General features: G+C 43.4%; 1 protein-coding gene across 7 annotated transcripts in view; it reads left to right on the top strand.

The window, feature by feature from the left end:
- Positions 1 to 2,489: 2,489 nt before the first annotated feature.
- Positions 2,490 to 6,000, top strand: part of LOC125701850 (ephrin type-B receptor 5) — a 72,405-nt gene continuing 68,894 nt past the window's right edge. For 2 of the 7 annotated variants that reach the window (XR_007380379.1, XM_048964396.1), the window contains exons 1-2: positions 2,844 to 2,891; positions 5,765 to 5,841. The gene's annotated coding sequence lies outside the window, so the exon portion shown is untranslated. The other 5 variants (XM_048964412.1, XM_048964434.1, XM_048964405.1 and 2 more) reach the window with 5 other exon arrangements.

Genomic DNA, 6,000 nt, shown 5'->3' with positions numbered 1-6,000 from the left:
CTCAGTGTCTCTCTTGTAGTGAGCAGCCCAAAACTCAACACAGTACTCAAGGTTCTCAAGGTGTGGCCTCACTAGAGCTGAGTACAGGGGGATGATCACCTCCCTGGTAGTGCTGACTACATTATTTCTGATGGCAGCCAAGATGCCAATTGGCCTTCTTGGCCACCTGAGCACACTGCTGGATCATGTTTTGCTGACTGCCAACTAACAACACCAGATCCTTTTCCTTCATGCTGCTTGCCAGGCACTCTGCCCCTAACCTTCACGGGTTGGTTGTGACCAAAATGCATGACCTGGCACTTGGTCTTGTTAAAGCTTATACAACTGGCCTCACATTGATCCAGCCTATCCAGATCTCTCTGTACGGCCTTCCTATCATGAGGCGGATCGACACTTCCTCCTAGTTCCTTGTCACCTACAAACTTACTGTGGGTACACTCAATCCTTTCATCCAAATTATCAATAAAGATTAAAAAGAGTCAGCCCCAGAAACCACTAGTGACTAATTGCCAGCTGAATTTAACTCCACTCATCACCACCCTCTGGGCCTGGCCATCCAGCTAGTTTTTTACGCAGTGAGGAGTATATGGCTCAAGCCACAGACTTCCAGCTTCTGCAGGAGAATACTGTGGGGAACAAAGTCAAAGGCTTTACTAAAATCTTGGTAGATTATACCCACAGGCTTTCTCTCATCTACCAGGCAGGTTACCTGGTCACAGAAGGAGATTAGTTTGGACAAATATGACCTGCCTTTCATAAACCCATATACGCTAAGCCTGATCCCCTTGTTGTCTTGTACATGTCACATAATCACACTCAAGATGATACACTCTATGACCTTCCCCAATACAGAGGTCAGACTGACAGGTCTGTAATTTCCTGGATCCTCCTTCAGACCTATCTTGTAGATGTGTGTCACATTAGTAAGCACTGTCTGCGACCTCTCCAGTTAAGCAGGACCTCTGATAGATGGTGGAAAATGTCTTGGCTATCACTTTCACCAGCTTCCTCAGTACCCTCATGTGGATTCCATCTGGTCCCAGAGACTTGTGATGGTCTAGGTGCAGTAGAAGGCCATTAGCTGTTTTCTCCTGAATTGTGGGGGTTGATTTACCTCACCATCACTGTCTTCCATCTCAGGGGGCTGAGTAGCTTGAGGATAACTGGCCTGTCTATAAAAGACAGAAGTAAAGAAAGCATTGATGACTCCAGCCTTTTCCTCAGTGATAATATTCCCTGCCTCATTCAGAAATGACAAGAGCTTTTCCTTGGCCTTACTCTTGCTATTGACATTGTTATACTCTTTCTGGGTATCCTGACCCTTCTTCCAAAAACTGCAAATTCTTTTTTTTTTTTTTTTTCCCCCAGGAGAAACTATACCAATCTATGATGATGTAGGTACTTACGCATATACTCCCATATATGAAACTGCTAGACAAGACTGCAAAGTGTAGAAACTCTCTAGTTTTTTGAATAGAGAAATGTGGTACTATCTTCAGACAGTTTCCTTTCTAAGCAAAATCTTATATTTTTTTCCATTCAGTGGGGTGGCCAAAGTACTTTTGTATGCATCCCAGTGTTTTATACTTAAGAAAATGACATAATTGCTTGTATTGTGTCAGACTGTATCGTATGCAATATTTAAAATAGCCCATATTTCAAATAAAAAGGAATCTACTTTTGAAGAAGAACCACAAAATTCCACTCTGTTTTATCACAGAAAATCTGTGAAATTGTAAGGCTCAGATTTTTGTGGATTTTTCATTCAGTCTACACTTTCACTGTTGCCTATGACACTAAATTTCTGCCACTTTTTAACTTACTGTGAAAGTAATTCTAGATACAAACAGAGGGTTTTACCCTGTTCCTGGTCCTCCAGTCTTTTTCCAGATTCAGCCCAGTGATGGAATGGTTGGACTTGACAAACTTAGAGGTCTTAAACTAACCTAAGTGATTCTATGATTCACAGCTCTGAATAGGTAGACGCTTGCTTATATTCTTGCACTAAAAGGAGGCAAGAGTGGCACAGAAAGTTGCTTCCAGTCCATTATTTTCATATTTGAAGCTGAGTTCTGCCTGCTATTGGGGATATCCATTATTTAGGGCACAGCAGGAAATTAAACAGAATGGTGGCTTTTTAGAGTCTAGAAATAAGGAAGCACTTAGCCTATGTGAAATTTGGTCTTTAGTGCTCAGAAACTCATTATAGTATGGAGATACATATAACTGTAAGCAAGGGCTCCATAGAACAACAGCAGATGCTATACTGCAACACTGATTTCAGCAAAGCCTTCAGCAACCAGCCACGAATCAGTAACTCATACTGCTACTTATGTTCTGCCTCAGTGTATCGTCCAGCACGAAGCTGGCATTCACACTGAGCAGCAAAGTTATCGCAACCTGGCATCCCCACGGAAAGCTTCACTGCAGAAAGACGCACAGTGGGAACGGCCCAGCCCGCAGCTCCGAGGCTCGGTGGAGGGAGGACCTATCCGGGGTCTGTCTGGAAGACGCCGGGTGAGGGGCCGAGGAGGGGTCCGCGAACAACCGCAGCATGAATCGAGGGTGGAACCCAGTGCCACGGGTATGAAAGGAGAGTGGCTGAGCACCCTTGCGAGTCCTGGCTACAGGAGCACACTCGGGAGAGTCCGAGATGGCGGCAGTATGTGGGGGGACTGGTGGTGGCAGCAGTGCCGTGATAGTACCGGCCGCTGCCACCTCGGAGTACGCCGTCCCCCTTTAGCGCACTAAACTGGGCCTTCCCAAAGGAAGGCAGCTTGAGGGGGAAGAGCGCGGAGAGAGGAGGAGGGGCACGTCAGGAGTAGCCAGGAGAGGGCGGGGGTTGGGAAGGAGAGGCTGAATCTTGGAGAAAGGGAGAGCAGCGGATACTGGTAAGCAGGATAAAGACACAGAAAGGGAATCTGCGCGGGGAGAGGGGAGAAGTATTCCCAGAGAAGGGCTAGGAGAAAGGCACGAGGATTGGGGCTGCTCGCAGGTGTCGGACTTCTTAAAAACATCTGTCGGCTGTGCCTGGGGCCCAGGGACAAAGCGGCAACGGGAGCGGAGCAGGAACAACCCAGTACCGGCCTACAGAGATGGTGTGATTTACACGGTGAAAATGGTCTTTGTCTAACTTTTCTGATGTCAGGAAGCAGCTCTTTACAGATCTGGCGGGAAGGGCTTCTGTGAAAACTGCTCGAGTAATCCTAGGGTGTAAAGAGGATGTCGCTGAAGTCCTACCGAGGATATTGTGGCGGGTGAGCAGGCCAGCGGCAAAGGACTTGAGGCTGGCGGAAGAGATCGGAGAAAGAGAGCCGTATGGCCGGGTCTGTGCTGTTCGAGGGGGAGAAGGGGTGGGGTGAGAGAGCAAACGAGGTACTAAAGAATGTGATTAGAACTCCTAAAATTGTAAGGCTTTTTTTTCCTGGTATTTGCTTATTGAAAACTGCGTTACTGGAGCACGGATTGTCCAGAGAGACCCTCCCCCAAGCTCATTTCTCATGTCTGTTGCCGTGTGCAGGCAAGGAGAGAAAAGCTGGATGTTTCGGTGCTCATGGAAAGTACTTTCAAAATCAGATACTTTTCAAACACGCATGGTTGTTTTGGTCTCATTCTGTGTGGTTTTGTTGCTCTGGTTGTTTTCTCCTCTATTTTGTTTAAGAGCCATAATTAAATGCTGCCTTAGAAGACTTTGAATCAGGGAGGCAGGGATAGATTTATACTGGTATAGATTTCTGATTATAGTGGATCAACATAGGGAAGGCTTTGTGGCCTTTTCTGTGGATAGCATTGTTTAATTATTCTTGTGGGAGACAATAGGCTGTTTGTGTCAGAGGAAAACCATTCTACTCTATTCTTCAAGATGCTGAAAAGTTACTACTTCTCATATTAAACTGTGGTGTGGGAAGGACTGTTGCTGTGTTAGGCAATTTAAATTTGCCTTTTGTGAAATGATCTCACTGTCTCTGAAGTCTCATATGCTGTTACCACACTCATTTGGTTGAAGAGAGGACTTAAATTTCACCTGCCTCCCCAACAAGTTACAGAAATAAATTCAAGATGCTGAAGCATATCTCCCAAGGGGCACTGTCTATTAATAACGATATCAACTCACGCAGATTGATAAGGAAGGAGAGTGGCAGGGTAAGTGGAAAGAACAAAATCAAGTCAGGGGAAAAGAATAGTTGCTACCAGGCATATTTGTTGCAGATAGAAGTGCTGCTTCAGCTGGGACATGCAAGGGAGATTCCCCTCTTCCTTGCAGTGTAGTTACTAATCATAAACACACAGTCTGGATTTGGATGCATGTCTTGTTTAGTCACAGCGGATCCACCTGCCCTGAGCCACTAATATGAGATCACATAACTGTTTTTAGGGCTTTCTTCATTCCCAGTTTGAGATCACTCCAATGCTGAGGTGTTTTGAAGTAAAAAAAAAAAATAAAAAAAAAATACAGCCCACATTGTCACTTCAGTTTGTTTTGCTAGCCTCATGTAATTGCAGGTGACTGCATCCATTCCTGTATCATCTTTTGCATGTGCATGCTCTTAGTCAAATTACATGTGCAGATTTTTGTTCCTTCTCATATATGGATAGCTCTATAATCCCTAGGTGTTCTTATCCTCTGTTCTGAGTTCTCTTTTATTTGACTTACTCTTTTAGTGGAACACAGAATATTAGGCATGGCTGTGTGTTTACTAGTGAAGACCACTACTCAAGGAACTGGAGCTTGTGTAAAGCAGGATTGTTTCCTCTCTAATCACTGAAACCATGCAGAAAGACTTGCTCTCTTGCTTTGTTCTGAGGTCCTCAGCTCTTCCAAGCTATTAACTTTGATAAGAACACCTTGGGTTATAGAGACTGTTTTTAGAGGGGATTAGTTAAGGAATGTCTTATCTTTTCTTTTGCCCAAGGCTGTTACATTGTCAGCTTCTATATTTCACTTGCAGGCTGACCCACTGATATGGTATAAATGCTTTTTTGGGGAAAGGAAATTAGTGGTCCTAAGGAGACAGCAGCTTAATTACAGTATGCGCTGCTTCTGGAAGCTGCCAGCATACATATCTAACAAGATAGCTGATACCTCAGCTGTCTGATAATTGTCTTACATAGGCATAAAGCCTATACAGATTCACTGTGTGCATTTCACTGTGCTCAGGTGTACCTGTTTTCCTTCTTCTCTGCTGTGATATTACATATGCCATGTGGAGAATGAAAATCATATGAGATTGCTATGGTTTCTCCCCTCTCACCCCGTGTATGTCCATTAAGAAAGTGTTGCTTTGTGGCCAGCTCATCCTCCCTTGAATTTCTATGAGACTTACACATACTCTTCCCCTGGCCTCAGGAATGCTTCCCTCTGCAGGTCTGCTCCTGCTAAAACCTGCTTTTCCTTGTTAGGCATTTATTATTCCTTAGTAGCTCCTGTGGGAAAGATTCTCCTAAAGTCACTGAAAATCAGTGCAAAGAACCTTTGGCATACTGTTTACATTTCATGGTTTATTTCTCATTTCTATTGCCATGTTTACATATGGTTATTGTACACATATGCAATAGAAGATACAAGAAGTAGAAACTGGTATGTATGGTCAAGCTAAATGTATATAGTGATTTAAGAACCAAAAAGGGTTAACAATATATACATAACGGGCACTATTGTGAACAGTATTTGTGAAGAATATTCCAGAGAGGGTGCTTTCTTTCATAAACGCATAATGAGGTTTTTTCTTTCTTTTTTTTTCTTTTTTTTTTCTTTTTTTTCCAGAAATCCAAAAGATTTTTCTGTGAAGAATAAAGCTGGTTAAAGCTTTAGGAAGAAACTGAGGAGTCTGCTATAATTTTGTCAGTATTTTCTTTTATATATTTTTCTTAAACATTCTTTAATATTATGCTACTATTATGTCTTACTGTTTCAACTGTCAGGAAGCTTTATATCACCTTACAGCAATGCAGCTAACATACTTTTCTAGCTGCTAACTCTACAAATTCAGCAAGTTTTCA

This window comes from Lagopus muta, chromosome 1 (assembly GCF_023343835.1).
Source record: "Lagopus muta isolate bLagMut1 chromosome 1, bLagMut1 primary, whole genome shotgun sequence".
Taxonomy (NCBI): Eukaryota; Metazoa; Chordata; class Aves; order Galliformes; family Phasianidae; genus Lagopus; species Lagopus muta.
Note: the sequence above shows the minus strand (reverse complement) of the source record. Positions and strands in the feature narration are given on the sequence as shown.